This window comes from Heteronotia binoei, chromosome 12 (assembly GCF_032191835.1).
Source record: "Heteronotia binoei isolate CCM8104 ecotype False Entrance Well chromosome 12, APGP_CSIRO_Hbin_v1, whole genome shotgun sequence".
In the NCBI taxonomy this organism is placed as follows: domain Eukaryota; kingdom Metazoa; phylum Chordata; class Lepidosauria; order Squamata; family Gekkonidae; genus Heteronotia; species Heteronotia binoei.
Window position 1 is genome coordinate 1,815,236 of NC_083234.1, and position 18,688 is coordinate 1,833,923.

At 53.6% G+C, this 18,688-nt stretch overlaps 1 long non-coding RNA gene across 1 annotated transcript; it reads left to right on the forward strand.

The window, feature by feature from the left end:
• The first annotated feature begins 16,542 nt into the window (after positions 1–16,542).
• Positions 16,543–18,224, forward strand: LOC132580514 (uncharacterized). The gene is made up of 3 exons (XR_009556057.1): positions 16,543–16,590; positions 17,949–17,995; positions 18,180–18,224. It is a non-coding gene; the product is annotated as an uncharacterized LOC132580514 (long non-coding RNA).
• The last annotated feature ends 464 nt before the right edge of the window (positions 18,225–18,688 follow it).

The following is an 18,688-nucleotide window of genomic DNA, read 5'->3' on the forward strand; positions in this document are numbered from 1 at the left end:
GGGGGGGGGCTCCTCCCCCTCCTCCTCCACCAGCCTGGCCCGGGATTGTTTCAGGTCAGGGAAAGGGGCGGGAATCTGGATTGTGTCCCCTTGGGAGCCCCAAGGTGCATCAGCCTGGCAGCCCCCACATGGGCTGCCTGAGAAGGTTCGCCTGCATTTGCAGAGGCAAGCATCATGTCAAAGAAGGGGGCTTTCCCAGGGATCCTCAGGCGGGGGGGGGGGGGTCTCTTCCCTGCAGCACAAGCCTCCAGACTGCCCAGGCAATGCCAGCCCCCCCCTCCAGTTCTCACGGTTGGTCCCCTCTTCATTTCCCCTCCTAGGGCCTCATTTTGTCTTCAACCTCTACCATATTCGGTGAGTATCGCCTCCCCCTCCCTCCCTCCAACTGCAGCTTCAGCTGGTGTGGAGCTGGACACACGCCCCCCCTTCGTGCCTGGTCAACCCCTGCCAGCCTGGGCACCCCACGGAGAGGAGAGAATTCTTTCTGCTTTGTCCCTTCCAGCAGCCTGAAGTCCGTGGAGCTGGAGCTGCCCCCCCCCTTCACCATCAGTGGCTCCGTGCGTGATGGCGGCAGCAGCTACCTGCGCTTCCACGAATGAAGGACCCCAGCAGGTTTGGGCACGCTCAGCCAGCTCTCCCCCTCTTCCTAGCCCCAGGAAGAAGCAGCCATGGGGGGTGGGGGGGGATGCCAGCAGCCTCCAAGTGGGGCCTGGGAATCCCTGGGATTACAGCTCAACTCCAGCCCCCCCCCCCCCCCGGAAATGGAGACTCTGGAGCGTGGTGGGCGCTGTGGCATGGCTCCACCCTCTGGATGTGGCAACCCTGGGTGGGTGTGAAGCCTGTTGGGCCTTTGCCCCCAACACCCCCCCTCCCGCTTCCACTCCCACTGATGGGGGGTAGGTGGCCCCTGCGCAGCCACTCATGGGGGGAGGAGAAGGCGCTCCTGGAGGTCACGTAGCAGGGCCTGTGGCTGGGCTTGGCAGACAGGTGAGGGGCAGAATCTGCCATCTTCCCAGCCCCCTCTCCTCCCACAGCATGCATTTATTGCAGCTGTAGCCCCCCCCCCCCTCAGAGGCATGAGATGCTGCCGCCTTTGGGGGTCTCTTTGTGTTGCAAGGGCAGGTGCAGGCGAGGAGAGAGCACAAGACAGGCTCCTGAATGCGAGCTTTTATTCCTCCGTCTTTCTTACAGCCTGGCCTCTGTTTCCTCCTCCATCATTCTGTAGGGGTGCAGTCTCCCTAATGGGACACCAGAAGAGCCCTGCTGGGTCAGCCCAGTGACGATCCATCCACTCCAGCCTCCTGTCTCACACAGGGGCCAGCCAGTTCCTCTGGAGGGCCAACAGTAGGACAGAGAGGCCGAGGCCTTCCTCTGATGCTGGCTGTGGGGTTCAGAGGATTAATTAGCGTCTCTGAATGTAGAGGATCCCCTGAGTCCCCAGGGCTAGGAGCCACTGAGCCTTCTCCTCCAGCTGATTCCCTTTTCCTGTCTCTTCCTGTTGCCATCACTGCACCCTTCTCAGCATCAGCAATGAAATGCACCACAGGTGTTGGAGCACAACCCCTCCCCCTCTTTTAAAAGAAAACAGGAAGCACCAACTGCACTCCAAAGTCCGTTGCAAAACCCTCAAGCCTTTGAGGCAGCTTTCTTTGCCTCTTGCCCCCCTCCTCTTGGCATGGTACACAAAGGACCGGGGTGTGGGGGGGAATCTGTTCTGGTATTCTCAGGGCTTCAGCAATACCTGTCAGGCCTTTCCGCTGCTTTCTGGACCTTGGGCAGCTTTGAGAGGTTCCATTTTCTTCCCTCCTTGAAGACGGCAGAATCCCCACGGATGTCTGTTGTCTGCAATGGCCTTGAATACCTGGAACGTCCCTTTCCGACCCTTATACACACACACACTGTGGCTAATAGCCACTGATGGACCTCTGCTCCATATTTTTATCTAACCCTCTGTTGAAGCTGGCTATGCTTGTGGCCGCCACCACCTCCTGCGGCAGTGAATTCCACATGTTAATCACCCTTTGGTAAAGAAGGACTTCCTTTTATCCGTTCTAACCCGACTGCTCAGCAATTTCATCGAATGCCCACGAGTTCTTGTATTGTGAGAAAGGGAGAAAAGGACTTCTTTCTCTACCTTCTCCATCCCATGCATAATCTTGTAAACCTCTATCATGTCACCCCGCAGTCAACGTTTCTCCAAGCTAAAGAGCCCCAAGCGTTTTAACCTCTCTTCATAGGGAAAGTGTTCCAACCCTTTAATCATTCTAGTTGCCCTTTTCTGCACTTTTTCCAATGCTATAATATCCTTTTTGCATGTGTTCTCTTATGTTCTTAAAAGGAGATTTCTGGGCAAGCAGTGAATTGGACCTTGCCTTCTGTCATAGAATGAGGAGTAGTTCTCTAAGCAAACCCCCAGTGTCTCCTGTGAAGCTGGTGTCCATGCTTGTGCAAGCTGGGGGTACTCCTTTGCCAGCCTGTTCGATCTCTTAACTAGGCCGCTGGCTCTTGGGTGCTACGGAGAAGGAGAAGGAGAGGCGTGAAAGGGAATTTGCTTCTCAGCAGAGACTAGTTGAGCCCCATCTTTTGTCAGGAGCTCTTGAGGAAACCCTTCTCTGGAAATGTATGAAAGGCATGAATTTGATCACTTCTTCTGCGGCAGCCTGAGGAGCAACGACAGCTTCAGCCATGTGGACTGATTTGCATGGTCAGTCTTCGGGCTGGTGGCCGTTCTTCAAATGGGCCCCCTTCTGTCCTGGGCCAGCTGGGCAGCTCCCTGGGGGTGGTGAAGTAGTACCAAAGGTTTCCTCCCCCAGTTCCCAGCCATGTCACTGGCTTGTTTGTCCCTTCTTGGCCATAGGAGTCCTGCTGTGGTGGCCTTGTGGGACAAGCCATTCACAGCTGAGCCGTGGGGTAGGGGGAGGGAAATGAAACGCCTCACCTGTGTGTAGGAACAACCAGGTGGTCACCGTATTCCACAACAGCTGCCTTGGGCAGGTTCCCCAAGAGAGGTGGCACAGAAATGCCCTCCATAAAGAAACGGAATGATCTGCTCTGTCATGGCCAGATCCTGCAGCACCTGTTTGCATGATGGAAAGGCTTCTGACATAATCTTCTTGGAAGGCCAGCCCTTGGTTATGTAAGCCCTTAGCACCTTCTCTCCGGGACTTGGCCTTCTCTCCGAAGAGGTGACACATTCTGTAGCTTTAATTATCCCTTGAGTTCCGGTTGCACTGTGTGACATGATCCTTTCTCCACCATCATCAAATTCCACTCTGTCCTCCTGACTGCACAGTCAAGGGAGGTAAACAACCTCGGTCATAGTCAAGGTCAGGCAGCTCCGGCTGCCCCCTTCCCCAGGCCTTAGGGGAGGGACGGTGGCTCAGTGGGAGAGCATCTGCTTGGGAAGCAGAAGGTCCCAGGTTCAATCCCCGGCATCTCCAACCAAAAAGGGTCCAGGCAAATAGGTGTGCAAAACCTCAACTTGAGACCCTGGAGAGCCGCTGCCAGTCTGAGTAGACAATACTTTGATGCTGAGGGTCTGAGTCAGTATAAGGCAGATTCATACCTTCAAGACCTAGAACTTTGGGGAGGGACAGTGGCTCAGTGGTAGAGCATCTGCTTGGTAAGCAGAAGGTCCTAGGTTCAATCCCCGGCATCTCCAACTAAAAAATAAGTGTGAAAAACCTCAGCTTGAGACCCTGGAGAGCCGCTGCCAGTCTGAGTAGACAAGACTGACTTTGATGGACCAAAGAGGGTCTGATTCAGTATAAGGCAGCTTCATATGTTCATGTTCAAACCTTTGTAGCCAGACCTTCAGGCCTCACAAGTCAATTTCCCACCCCTCGGACTGATGCCCCCAAATGTGACAAAGCCTCCAATAACAGAATATGTTTTTTTTCTGAGTCTGCTAGGGCTATGGAAACAAATGTAAGAGTAACTCCTTTACCATTTTTAGCAATTATGATGATGGTGCTGGTGAAGAAGAATTAGCTTGCCTGTCTCAAGAAAAACCAAGAGGGTTGAAGAGGAGGCAGAGCGGCTCCGTATGTGAGGAGGGGGGGTTTGTTTGTCAGGAGATACTGGAGGAGGAGGAGGAGGAGGGCGACAGTCCAGTGGAAGGTTCAGGGATGGCAGCACCATCAGTGTTGTGACTGGTCTGCTACAGATTTCTGGAGCAGAATGAGAAGGTGGGTGTTGCTGCCCTCCTGCAACAGCTCGACAGAGTTTTCAAACAAGATGACCCAGGAGTTATGGCGGCTTCAACTTCATCATCATCATCATCATTTTACTTTTATCCCGCCCTCCCCACTCCCCTGATGTGTGGCTGGGAGAGAAACTGCAAAGCATCCACAGTCAGGCATGTGTGCCTGCCAACTTCTTTCATCAAATGGTGGAGGAAGCCACGAGAGACCTGGCCATACTTGACTTGATATTGGCCAATGGGCAAGAGGTGACAGATAGGGTGAAGATGGCGGGGACTTACGGGGGGAAGTGACCATGTCCTGTTAGAACTTTTGCTGTGGGGGAGCAAGGAAGTTTGTAGCCCTCTATATGTTAAATTTCAGTAGGGCAGACTTTAATAAACTCAGAGGCATGATGAATATTCCATGGGCAAGACTGCTGGAAGGGAAAGCAGCAAGTGAGGGGTGGGCTCTCCTGAAACAAGGGCTCTTGCAAGCTCAAAGCATCACTATTCCAACAAGAAGGGAACATGGAAGGGGACCCAAAAAGCCAATGTGGATGAACAGAGAACTTTGTGATGTGCTGAGGGAGTAAAAGGAAACATCCAAAAAATGGAGGCTGCGACATACCGCTAAGGAATGTTATCTGTGGGTTGCTGGGCACTGGTCAGCCATCAGAGAGGCCAAAGCTCTCATTTTGCCATCAGAGAGGCCATCAGAGAGGCCAAAGCTCACAGTGAGCAAAAGCTGGCCAGGTAAGCTCGATAGAACAAGAAAATCTTGTTATATGTGAGGAGCAAATGTATGATAAAAGAGACAGGGCCTATTGTTGGGAGAAAATGTGACAGGACAGAGAGAAAGTAGAAAGGCTTAATGGCTATTTTGCCTCAGTTTTCTCTTGAAGAGCCCCGTGGTGCAGTGTGTTAAAGCTGCAGTACTGCAGTCCTAAGCTCTGCTCATGACCTGAGTTTGATCCCCGGCGGAAGCTGGGTTTTCAGGTAGCCGGCTCAAGGTTGACTCAGTCTTCCATCCTTCTGAGGTCGGTAAAATGAGTCCCCAGCTTGCTGAGGGGAAAGTGCGGATGACTGGGAAGGCAAATGGCAAACCACCTCGTAAAAAGTCTGCCGTGAAAGCAACGTCACCCCAGAGTTGGAAACGATTGGTCCTTGCAAGGGGACCTTTCCTTTCCCCTGAAGAAGAGTACAGGCTCATCTAGAGATGGTAGGAGGCAAGACACGGCATCTGGGCTGCTGGTTGACATGGACAGAGAAGTAGTTGAGAAGCATCTGGCTGCATTGAATGAGTACAGACCCCTCCCCCCAGGCCAGATGGGATGCCCCCAAGAGGGCTCAAAGAACGTTCTAGAGAGCTTGCAGAGCCCTTGTCCACCTTCCAGACCTCTGGGAGGACAGGAGACATGCCACAAGATTGGAGGAAGGCAGATGTTATCCCAATTTTCAAAAAAGGGAGGAGGAAACAACACTAAGGGGAAACGATACAATAGAGTCCAACCAAAAATACAAAATCTGTGGCTAACAGGCATTCCACAATAATAAAGAATTCTTTTTGAAAAAACTCTATTCTTCAATATTAATGAATATGTTTGCAATGTACAGTGGATTAGTTGCAGTGCAATCAGAAATAATCACTGACTAAACCATCATGGTGTTTCTCAGAGGTATGATTACACACCATGTTATGTACCACAACTCAATTATGTTCCTTTATAAAGTCCAAAAGTACACTCCCAAGTACAGTCAACAAAGATTGCAGATCTCTTTAGCTTCATTTTGGGTTATTTTCCACTAATGGACTGCTCTTGAGCACACATTCCAAAATGTGTGTGAACATGCCAAAGTATCTTATCTTCTCTCTCTTGTTCTTATAGTGAAACACCCTTCTGTAGTTCACACAGTTGTTATTTCCAAAGTGCTCCCATTCTACAAGTCCCTAGGGATTCAGTCCTACCACTTATACTTTTGGATTGAGCAAACAGCAGGCCACTCAGCCTGACTTCTGTCCCAGGAAGGTGCTGGTGCAGATTTTAAAAGGATCGATCGGTGAGCACCTAAAGAACAACTTGGAGATCCAGGGGAAGTCAACATGGATTTGCCCTCAGCAGGTCCTGCCAGACCAGCCTCATTTCCTTCTTTGATGGAGTGTCACTTTGGATTGAGGGAGTGTTGTTGACCTTAAACTTTTGACAGGGATCCTCGTGATGTTCTGATGGGTAAACTAGAGGGCTGTGGACTGGACTCTAGGACAGTGAGGTGGATAGAGGAAACTGGTTGGAGAACCCACTCAAAGAGGAGTTGTCTTCAATGGCGTTTCAGCTGAATGGAGGGAGGTGTCCAGTGGGGTGCCACAGGAGGGCTCAGTTCTGGGCCCAGGACTTTTCAGTATGTTTATCAGTAATTGGATGAGGATGTGGAGGGGCTGCTCATTAGATGTGCAGAGGACACCAAACTGGGAGGAGCAGCGAATACACCAGAAGATAAGAGACGGAATTCAATGAGATCTGAACATGCTGGGAAAGCGGGCAGATGTGAACAAGATGCAATTAAACAAGGATAAATGGCGAATTCTACGTCTGAATAACAAAAATTAGGAAAACACCTTCTGAATGGGGGATACATGTCTGGGTAGGGGTGGACTGTAAGTTAAATGTCCCCCTTTCCCCCATATTCCATCAACCCAAGGGGTTTACAGGTATTGTAATTATCACCATATTGGACTAGGATGCAATAATATTTGTCAGATGAATTGTTTTATTGTATTTTAATATTACTTTAATCCATTGTATGTATTCTTATTTGATGTAAGTTGCCCTGGCCCCACTCACTAGGACAGGTGGCCTAGCAAATTGAAATTAATAACTATGAGCAGCCAGTGTGATGCAGCACCAAAAAAGGCAAATGCCATCTTGCCAACAGAGGCATATCTTCCAGATTGCAAGATGTCCTAGTCCTGCAGTACCTGTGTTGGTCAGGTATTTTATAAAGCTCTGGAGGCCTCACTTCATGAAGGATGTGGATAGAATGGAGCATGTGCAAAGGAGAGTGAAGAGGATGGCCTAGGGACCCAGAAGCTGAGGAGGGAAGGTTCAGTCTGCAGAAGAGGAGGGGGAGGGGGACAGTCTAGAGAAGAGGAGGAGGGGGGTCTGCTTTTCTGTCTGTCCTCCAAGCACCAGCTGTGTATTTCAGCCCTGGAGGTGGGGGGGGGAGTGAGAGTGTCTAGCTAAGGTGCCTGCCAAGCTGCCCTGTGGTGGAGATTTTGGGGAGCCCCCTGCCAAGAACCCCCAGTCCAGGGGATCCCTGGAATGGTGGGCAGGGCTTCAAACTACACAACAAATCAGGAGTGCGAGTCCTCACAGACCAAGGGTGTCACCTGTCACCGTCCTGCCTGCCAGCGGGCAGATTCCTGAACTTTCTGGGATTAGAGCAGGGAGTCCATCTGCAAGGCTGGGCACTTGCAGAACGTGTTTCCATGGGCAGCCAGCTGGAAGACGAGGCAAGCCACAATTTTCGCAGAGCTGTTCTCTCAAGAGCAGTTCTCTGAGAGCACTCTCAGCCCTGCCTTCCTCACAGGGTGTCTGTTGTGGGGAGACGAGGGGAAGGAGATTGTAAGTTGCTCTGAGACTCCTTTGAGTAGTGAAGGAAAGGAAAGGTCCCCTGTGCAAGCACCAGTTGTTTCTGACTCTGGGGTGATGCCGCTTTCACAACATTTTCACGGCAAGACTTTTTACAGGGTGGTTTGTCCTTGCCTTCTCCGGTCATCAACACTTTCTCTCCAGCAAACTGGGGACTCCTTTGACCGACCTCGGAAGGATGGAAGGCTGAGTCAACCTCGAGCTGGCTACCTGAATCCAGCTTCCACGGGGGATCGAACTCAGGTTGTGAGCAGAGGGCTCTGACTGCAGTACTGCAGCTTTACCACTCTGCGCCACGGGGCTCTCTTTGGGTAGTGAAAGGCAGGTATAAATTTAACTCTTCTTTTTCCTCCTCCTCCTTCCTACTAACAATTAACCAATAGGTGGTTGCTTTGGTCTAGGTACTGAAATTAGATTGCACTTCTGAAGTACGGAACAACTCTTTAATACAAATTTTAATTTTTTTAATACAGGAATATTTCTAGATAACAGAGCAATGAGCAGAAAAAAACAAACGCTACATCTTAAGTTCTAGCTGCACAGTTGAATCTGAACACACAGTTACCATGAGTGAAGTCAGTCTCCTTTGTGCGTCAGGCCAGGGCCTCCCCAGTGCAGGATTAACCCCTCCCTTATTACTCCAGGAGAGAGAGCTGCAGCTGGTCTCCTCCAACTAACCGCTAACAGCTGCAATTCCCAGAAGCCCTTCAGCCTCTCCAAGCCCCAGGCTAACAAAGTTATGTTTGATATTGATCTGTGACAACCAACAGTCCAGCAGCGAAGCCATTCATGGCAGCAGGATGCTTTTCTCTGTAGTGTAAATCACAACCTCTCCCAATGACAAATGGTGCTGCTCCTTGTCACTGTTATTCAAAAGCACCAAGTCAGACATGTCCACTTTCTCATGAACCCCCAGAGGTTTCCCTTTGCTTTCCTCCCCCACATTTTAAGCCTGAGCCAAAGTGCCATACAAGAAGGAGGAATTGCACTGGAGGGTTGAACCCCTGGCTGGGGGTGTCTGGTCTGCCTCTCTCACCTTCTGCCTTTCAGGGGTGGCCCTGCCGGCTCTACACCTGTTGCCATTTATCTGCAGAGCAGAGGAATCCACCCCAATGGTGGGTGAGCCCTGCCGCACCTGCATGCCCAGCCCTGGGCCAGGGCGTTCCTTAGCTGAGTCCCCTTCTGCCCTCCCTGCTGACACTCGGGAGGTGTCTGCCTCTCTGTCATGGAAACCCTGCCTGTGTGCTTCACCTGGTGGTTGGGGGGGTGTCATGGCTGGACTCAGGGCTCTGAGCCACCATCTCCTACATACATCTCACAGCTTCAAGACACCACATCAGATTCATGGCCTGCTTTGGGGTTGGGCTATCAAGGGTGAACTAGGGCTTCAAGCCACCATGTCGACGTATGTCTCATAGATTCAAGTCTCCACATTTACATACGTTGTGGCACCCTTTGGGGACTGGGTGTCAGCCTGGACTCAGGGCTTCTGCACATGGTGCACCCTTGGGGGGCTGGTGTCCAGCTTGGACTTCGAGCTTCAAAGCACCATGTTTACACCTCTCAGGGCTTGGAGCCAACCTATCTACAGGCACTGTTGCACACTGGCTTGGGTTTGGGTCTAAGATGGACAGGGCTTTGAGCCATCACTAGGGGTATGCATTCAGATCTACCTGAGCCAAAAATATACCTGGAAAATACTTCTTTGGTATTCTTCTGGTAGTAGAAGAAGATATTGGATTTATATCCTGCCCTCCACTCTGAATCTCAGAGTCTCCAAGCAGCTCACAATCTCCTTTACCTTCCTTCCCCACAATAGACACCCTGTGAGGTGGGTGGGGCTGAGAGAGCTCTGACAGAAGCTGCCCTTTCAAGGACACGTCTGTGAGAGTTATGGCTAACCCAAGGCCATTCCTGCAGCTGCAAGTGGAGGAGTGGGGAATCAAACCCGTTCTCCCAGATAAGAGCACTATGGCTGACCCAAGGCCATTCCAGCAGGCGCAAGTGGAGGAGTGGGGAATCAAACCTGATTCTCCCAGATAAGAGTCCGCACACTTAACCACCACACCAGACTGGCATATTTCAGAATCCCAAAGTTATCTAGACCACACCCCCTCCCAGGAAAGTAAAAACAAAAATCCCCCCAAAAATCCTGGCTATATTTGGGGATTACTGGGTATATTTAAGAAAAACACAGCAGAGAGTCTGGAGCAAATTGTTCCCACGCTGCTTGCTGGGCTTCTCCAGCATCCCTCCCAAGTGCTCCTTCCCCAGAGTTGCAGAGGTGTGAGGAAAAGCCCCCTTTTTCCGAACATCGTAGTCACCAGTATGGTTGCCAGGGCGCCTGGAGAAGTGAGCTCACACATGTCTGGCCAGAGAGTGTGGGCAAAACTATCCAGGAATATAAAGGGACTTATGTGTACAAGCAGCCACAAGTTATACAGGCATTCTAAACCGGTACAGAATGCTTGCTAACACAAACGGACGTTTCCCCGTCATCGCATGGGCCAGCCATGGAGCGGAAGAGTCTGCGCCGCCACGGAGCTATCCAGGCAACCGGTTATGAAGCGCTGAACATGGAATCCATCGTGTAACGCTAACACCACTCGTAGCCATCTTCCCGCCAGGCTGGACTTCATTTCCTCATAGTGGAAGGCTCACGTACACACCCTATGTCACCTTTTAGCCCGCAAGCAACCCGTCTGCCCCATGAGTGGATTATCAACTCAAATGTCATCCCTGTTGTCTAGCAAAACCCTGGACAAAGACTTCTGCCCAGGAGAAGATAGGAAAAGAGGAAGACCATCTCCTGCCAGAGCCAAGTCTTTTGTCTAAACCGGGGGATACCTAGGTCAATATTTGATTCCCTATTATCACCTTCCCAGATAAGTCCGTCTAATCTTAAGTGTTTCCCCACCCAGTAGCCATTTCCATTCTTCTTCCCGACTGACACCTTGGAGCCGCCCCAGGCCCTGTTGCAATCTGGAAGTCCTTTCAGGTACACAGGACCTAGGCGAAGTTCATTGGTCAGGAGCAGGTACCCAATTAGGTGCCACCAAGGAACTTGCTATTGGCTCTGCAAGTGTCCACCCCTCATGGTCACTGCAGAGCCTCCCCTTTCTCCTCCCTCATACCTCCCATTCCCTGAGGGCTCAAGAGAGTCCTTATAACCTGTGGACTAGCTACCCACAGGTGTGCTTCTAGCAGTATCCCACCTCCCACTGCATAGATCCATCCCCGATTCCTGATCAGTTTCGGGTCCCTTACCCATTTCCTCTCTGTTGCCATTGGAGCCTTCCTCGAAGACTACGATAGGTAATATTACCCTGTGTGTCTACCCTTTTATGTTCCCCTATCGATCTATCTATTTTTACTAGGACTGTGTGTATGATTGTATGAATATTTTTATCTTGTATGGAAGACTATATTTTTCTCAATAAATTATAATTGGTTTTTACTAAATTAGAGTTCCGTTATTTAAGCATCACTCTCTGGTTGGTTAAATCTTGTATACATTGGTAAAAAGATCCCTAGTGAGCCAGGTGCCCACCTAACTAATTCCCCAACCTCGTTTGGAGGGCATTTTGGCTACCAGAGGAGAGACAGCCAGAGGGCCAGCTCTGCGAGGGGGGGGCGGGGGGAGGGTGCTCCTCGCTGGCTCAGCTTCGGGCAGGCAGGCTTCTGGTTTAGCCCAGTTTATTTGTTTTCACAGACTAAACATTTCCATTTATTTATTTTATTTTATTTATATTTACCCACACAAATGCCAACAACCAAACCAAAGCATATGATGACCCCATATCCTATATAAGAGATGATTCCCTCCTCTTATGGTCAGGTTCCCACCAAAAACAAAAGAAAGAAGCGATATAAACCAGTAAGCAGAAAACAGCTACAAAGGAGAGTCTGCCGGGGGGTCTTGTCTTGAGCTTGGCGTCTTGAGCCTTTGCTGAGGAACTTTTGCTGAGGAGAGCCAGTTTGGTGTAGTGGTGAAGTGTGCGGACTCTTATCTGGGAGAACCGGGTTTGATTCCCCACTCCTCCACTTGCACCTGCTGGAATGGCCTTGGGTCAGCCATAGCTCTGGCAGAAGTTGTCCTTGAAAGGGCAGCTGCTGTGAGAGCCCTCTCCAGCACCACCCACCTCACAGGGTGTCTGTTGTGGGGGAGGAAGGGAAAGGAGATGGTGAGCCGCTCTGAGACTCTTCGGAGTGGAGGGCGGGATATAAATCCAATATCTTCATCTACTTCACAGGGTGTCTGTTGTGGGGGGGGGAAGGAGATGGTGAGCCGCTCTGAGACTCTTCGGAGTGGAGGGCGGGATATAAATCCAATATCTTCATCTACTTCACAGGGTGTCTGTTGTGGGGGTGGAAGGAGATTGTGAGCCGCTCTGAGACTCTTCGGAGTGGAGGGCGGGATATAAATCTAATATCTTCATCTACTTCACAGGGAGTCTGTTGTGGGGGGGGGAAGGAGATTGTGAGCTGCTCTGAGACTCTTCGGAGTGGAGGGCGGGATATAAATCCAATATCTTCTTCTTCTTCTTCTTCTTCTTCTTCTTCTTCTTCTTCTTCTTCTTCTTCTTCTTTATTAAAAGCTTCCTGGAAGTCAAGGTAAGCAACATCTGTTGGGTCCCCTAACTTGCTCTGGGGCAATTTTTCAGAGCTAAGACAGAAATGTGTGAGCCAGAGTCTAAAAAATGGCGAGCCTGCTCACACTCACTCAGCTGAGAGGGAACCTTGCTCCAGCCCTGACCATCCCTCAGCAAAAGTCAGCCCCCCCCCCCAGGTGTCTGAGGCTGGTCCGTGCAGCTGGCCACTCGGCCAGTTTTGCAGAGGGAGGGAGGGGCCCACAGGCTCTGGGGGGCAGCGGGCAGGCCTGCACCCTGTTTGACGGGGGGGGGGAAGGGGGACGGGAAGCCGCTTCGCACACCTCCACTTCCTGGCAGAGCGGGTGCTGAGTGCTTTCGATGTCGCACTGGAAACAGTGACTGGTCTCTTGTAGCCTGCCAGGACTGGCTCCACCAGCTCGCTGAGAAGCCCTCTTCTGTCCTCTTCTGTGGGGGGAACCTCTGAAGACTCCAGGAAGAAGGGGAGACACCATGGTGGCTGTGGGGAGCCCCACCAGGGCCTTGGCTCTCTTGCTCTGCTTGTGTGAGTGGCACCAGCTGGGCGTCGTGGGGGGGGGCTGGGGGGGCCACTGCGGAAGGAGCTGAGGAGGGTCTGGCTTCTGTGGGGCTGGAGGAGGTGGGGGCACCCCAAGTGAGTCAGCCAGGCCTCCTTCTGGGATTGGAAGAGCTCCTGCACTGGCTGGGTGACCAAGAGCTGAAGGGGGAGGGGGCTCTAGCTGGTGGGGTGCAGCTCGAAAGGCCCCTTTTCACCAGACAGCAAACCGAGGCACAGAGCTGGGGTTGGGACTTCCCAGGCAACTTTTGCAAACCAGCTTCTTTCTCCCCCCCTCCCCGCCCAGAGGGACTGAGGGGCCTGACCCTCCACCCGCACTCCCCTCTGCGTCAACAAGGCTCAGAGCAGAGACAAGCAGAAAGGCAGAGTGTGCCCCAGCTGCCCTCCCCAAACCAGGTCTGTGGAGGGGGGGAGGAAGTCCCTCTGACTGGGTCTCTCAGGCCCTGGGGAGCAGAGCAACTTTCCCAGCTGCTGCCCCACAGTCAGGAGGGCCTTCCTGCCTCCCTTTGAAGGCCAGCTGTCCGGAGGGACCCTGCCACACAGGCTGAGGTGAGGGGCCAGCCTAGGGCAGGTGATCCTGACAAGAGGCCTCTCCCGTCACACCTGGGAGGGGGAGACCCACCCACCTTGGGAAGGAGCTTAGAACAGAAGAGACCCCCAGAGTCAGGCTGGAGGAGGATGAGATGATTTGTGGATGGCCCCTCCCTCCTACTGCAGGCCTCTGGCCAATGGTAAGAGTCCATGAAAACAGAAATAAAAGAGTCAGTAACTTAGAAACAGTTTTAGAATAAGATGGCAATAAATTAATCCCAGCCCATCCGGTCCAGCCCTCTGGGAGACACAGCAGGGACCACATCAGGAGGGAGTCCTCCCCCCCCCGCCCCGGGAGGGGCTGCCCCCTCTGGTAATTTGGAGGCAGAGCGGGGGGATGCACCACATCTGGCCTCCAAAGCAGCCATTTTCTCCAGGGCAACCGATGTCTGGAGATCTGTTGTCATTCCTGGAGGTCATCTGGCTCCAGCTGGGGGTTGGGTCTTGTCGGCTTCTGGTCTTGCTGGCCTTTTTGCGGGGGGGGGGGGGGGCTGCATGGTTTCTCCAGTGGCCCCCGAGTGGGAAACCAGCAGGCTGGGGAGGCTGAGCAGGGCCCACCAGGGCTGTGGGTCGGGAAGGCCTCCCGGGGGCAGGTTGGCGGCAGGGGCTGCGTTGGGGCTGCTGCTGCAGTAGCAACCAGGCTCAGAGCCGGCTCCAGGGGCTTTCTGAAGGGGCTGAAGTGACCTTTTGCTAACTGCTCTTGTGTTCCCTTCACAGCCAGCCCTGTTCGGGGACAAGGGAGTGAAAGTAAGTGAGACCCTTCAGCCACTTCCAGGGTGGGGGGGAGGCTTTCAAGGGCTCCTATCCCATCCTTTCAGTTGCCTGAGACGCTGAGGCTGAGGGGAAAACAGGGGCAGGGAACTTGTGGCTACCGGCTGCTCCGCAATTTCCCCCAAAACTTTGGAGTAGCAGGTTTGGGAGAGATTGGAGAAAAGCAGTAAAACCCCAGGCAAAGCATGAAGACACTGCAATGCTGTGGGGAACCACAGGGAATCTTGCTTCCCAATCCCAGCAGCATCAGTCTGGGAGGGTGTGGAAAGGGCTGTTGGCTTAAACATCCAAGTCCTCTTGCAACATCTTCCTTTGCTCTCTAGCTGGGGTCCCCCCAGGCAGACTGCAGGGAGCTTGGTCAAAGCCCTGCTTTTATAAGGGACTGGCCACAGGAAAGGCTCCTGATGAGTCTAGAGAGGGGCCGCCTTCTTCTTGCATGACTGTGGAAAAGGGGGAGCTGCTGGTGCCCCAAAGAGCAGGAAAGGGCGGACCCCAAGCACATCCCCCCTGACCTGTCCCAGGCAGGGAGGGCCACTGACCCTTTGTGGGGCCAGGAAATCTGGCTTCCTTGGGGGAGAGAGATGGGAACCCCCAGGCTCCGGCCTGCCCAGCCCCCCACTGGAGTTTGGCCAGAAAGGCCCCAGAGCCTGCCTGCGAGGTGGAGGTGGGCTGGTCAGCCGGACCTCTTTGGGCCGTTGCCCCTTGTCTTTCTCAGCCCGTCTGCTCTGCTGCAGAGATCCAAGTCAGCCTGGCTGGGAGCAACGTGACCCTCACCTGCCCCACAGAAAGTGACTCCTGGTGGAAGGAAAAGGGGGGCAAGGAAGAAAAGATCAACTGCTCCTCCCCAGCTTGTACCATAGTGGACTATCAAGGGACCCGCCACAACGGCCTGTACAGATGCCTCACGAAAGGGACCAGCATTTACCTGCAGGTCAAAGGTTAGTGCTGAAGCTGGGGAAGGGGGCGGGGAGGGCAGGAGGAGGGGCTGGCGGGGAAAGGAGCGGGTGGCTGCTGCAGGGGGTGGGGGCAGGGAGGCTGCCTAGAGCTTGCTGCAGTGGGGTGCCGCAGGGCTTGGTACTGGGTCCCATGCTCTTTAACTTGTTCATAAATGATTTGGAGTTGGGAGTGAGCAGTGAAGTGGCCAAGTTTGCGGATGACACTAAATTGTTCAGGGTGCTGAGAACCAGAGAGGATTGTGAGGAACTCCAAAGGGATCTGTTGAGGCTGGGTGAGTGGGCGTCAACATGGCAGATGCGGTTCAATGTGGCCAAGTGCAAAGTAATGCACATTGGGGCCAAGAATCCCAGCTACAAATACAAGTTGATGGGGTGTGAACTGGCAGAGACTGACCAAGAGAGAGATCTTGGGGTCGTGGTAGATAACTCACTGAAAATGTCAAGACAGTGTGCATTTGCAATAAAAAAGGCCAACGCCATGCTGGGAATTATTAGGAAGGGAATTGAAAACAAATCAGCCAGTATCATAATGCCCCTGTATAAATCGATGGTGCGGTTTCATTTGGAGTACTGTGTGCAGTTCTGGTCGCAGCACCTCAAAAAGGATATAGCATTGAAGAAAGTCCAGAAAAGGGCAACTAGAATGATTAAAGAGCTGGAACACTTTCCCTATGAAGAAAGGTTGAAACGCTTGGGACTCTTTAGCTTGGAGAAACGTCGACTGCGGGGTGACATGATAGAGGTTTACAAGATAATGCATGGGATGGAGAAAGTAGAGAAAGAGGTAATTTTCTCCCTTTCTCACAATACAAGAACTCGTGGGCATTCGATGAAATTGCTGAGCAGACAGGTTAAAATGGATAAAAGGAAGTCCTTCTTCACCCAAAGGGTGATTAACATGTGGAATTCACTGCCACAGGAGGTGGTGGCAGCCACAAGCATGGCCACCTTCAAGTGGGGTTTAGATAAAAATATGGAGCACAGGTCCATCAGTGGCTATTAGCCACAGTGTGTGTGTGTGTGTGTGTATATGGCTTCTCTTATGTTCTTATCCCTCCCCTCACCCCCGCCTCCCGAGCAGAGTGTCCTGGGTGCATGGAGATGGACGTCTGGGTCGTCACAGGCATCCTTCTGGCTAACCTCCTGGTCACTCTTGGAGTCCTGGTCCTGACTTACCACTGCAGCCGGAGGCAGCGGGCAGCCCGAGGAGGCCTGGGCGGGGGTCCAGCAGCAGGAGGCCCCCGAGCACGGCCACGCGGTGAGTACCCGCCACGGAGTAGGTTCCTCAAAAGGGAGGCTTCTCCCATTTCTGTCCAAGGCATTTTGGTGCGGGGAGGCCCGATGATGCTTGTTCAGCCCCCCCCCCCTCGGTGTGCTGCTGCAGAGTCTCCTCCTCAGGGTGTGTGAGGCCATGACTTGGGGGGCCCAGAGTTGAACTTGGGGGGCAGGAAGGATGCGGCTGCTCCGTTCCTTCTCCAGTCCAGCTGAGCAAGGGAATCCTGGCTGGGGGGTTCTGCAGGGAATGAGGGGGGCACCTCAAAGCTCTTGGGGCCAAAGCCTGCCTTGGGACCAGACAGCGGAGTCCAAGCAGCTTTGGCACGAGTGCCTGATTCTTTGGTGCTCTGCTGGGGGCACCCTGCCTGCCTGCCTCCCTGCCTCTCTCCCTGCCTACCTCTCTCCCTGCCTGCCTCTCTCCCTGCCTGCCTCTCTCCCTGCCTACCTGCCTCCCTGCCTGCCTCTCTCCCTGCCTGCTGGCCTCCCTCCCTGCCTGCCTGCCTGCCTCCCCTCCCGCCTCTCTCCCTGCCTGCCTGCCTCCCTCCCTCCCTGCCTGCCTGCCTCTCTCCCTGCCTGCCTCTCTCCCTGCCTGCCTGCCTCTCTCCCTGCCTGCCTCTCTCCCTGCCTGCCTGTCTCTCTCCCTGCCTGCCTCTCTCCCTGCCTGCCTGCCTCCCCTCCCGCCTCTCTCCCTGCCTGCCTGCCTCTCTCTCTCCCTGCCTGCCTGTCTCTCTCCCTGCCTGCCTCTCTCCCTGCCTGCCTCTCTCCCTGCCTGCCTGCCTCCCCTCCCGCCTCTCTCCCTGCCTGCCTGCCTCCCTCCCTGCCTGCCAGCCTCCCTCCCTGCCTGCCAGCCTGCCTCCCTGCCGGGGAGTACTTCAAGCCCAAATCAGGCTTTGGACCAGGGAACAGCAGACCCTTCAGGGGCTGAGGACAGGCCGTTTGGGGAGGTCCAACCAACGCTTGCCTCTTGAGGGGCAGAACTTCTGAAGTGGTGTCAGGGCTTGTGGCTGGGCTGGGGAACAGGGGACTGCCCGGGGCGGGGTGGGGGTGGGTGGGCTGGGAACCAAGCTTTTCTTCCTCCGGCTGGTCTGGGGGCTCTGAGGGGGAAGACCTGCCGTGTGCTGGAGGCAGGAGCCCCCCTGAAGCTCCTTGACAATGAGAAGCAGAGCCAGGAGGAACATCCCCACAGCACGCCTGGGGCTCAGCTGAGGGAGGCAGGGCCAGCCAGGGTGGGGGCATGGGCGTCCTTGCAGAGCTCTGTGAGGGGCCCCCAGAGGTCTTGCTGGTGTGTGGGGGGGCCACAGTCATAGGAGGAGGCTCCACTGTCCTCATCTTCTGTTGCAGGCCAGAGGGCAGAGTGCCCCCCACCTGTCCCAAATCCCGACTATGAGGTAAGGATAGCGCTGCTCTGCTCAGGGTGGGAGAAGCTGGAGGGGGCGCCACCTGGGGGGTTGGTGGGAGGGGGGCAGGGCTTTTTCCCAGGGAGGGGGAGATTCGACTGAGGTCCCAGCATTGCCTCATAGCGTCCCCCCCACCAGCCCACCTAAGGGTCACACCAACCCTTTCTTTCTGCAGCCCATCCGGAAAGGCCAGCGGGAGGTGTATGCCGGACTGGAGCCCCAGAGCTTCCGAGAGGGACCCCCTCCGGCCGGAGAAGCCAGCCCTGGCCTCACTGCTGCGGAATCTGGAACAAAAGGGGGAATTCGGAGTCCAGTCCGGCACCTATAAGACCAACAGAATGGTGCTCAAGGTATCAGCTTCCGTGTGCATGCACACTTCTTCAGGTACAGCGGAATGGAGGCTGCCAGTGTAGTACATGTAGGCAGAGAGTGAGCAGCAAAGTTGGCTACAATTTAATAAAGTTGCAAGGACCAAACTGGAATAATAAGCTCAGTTTATATGGTCACCATTGGCTTGGGTTTAATTCTGAGGGGGAACACAATGAAGAAAATAAATGTATCAGAATCAGTAGATCAATGGTGTAGTGCTGAGAATAAACAGGTCAGGCTCTGTGCCAAAGGATAAATGGACACAAATCTGACATCCAGAATCAGAAGCCAGAAAGGCCTGTCAGAGAACAATTC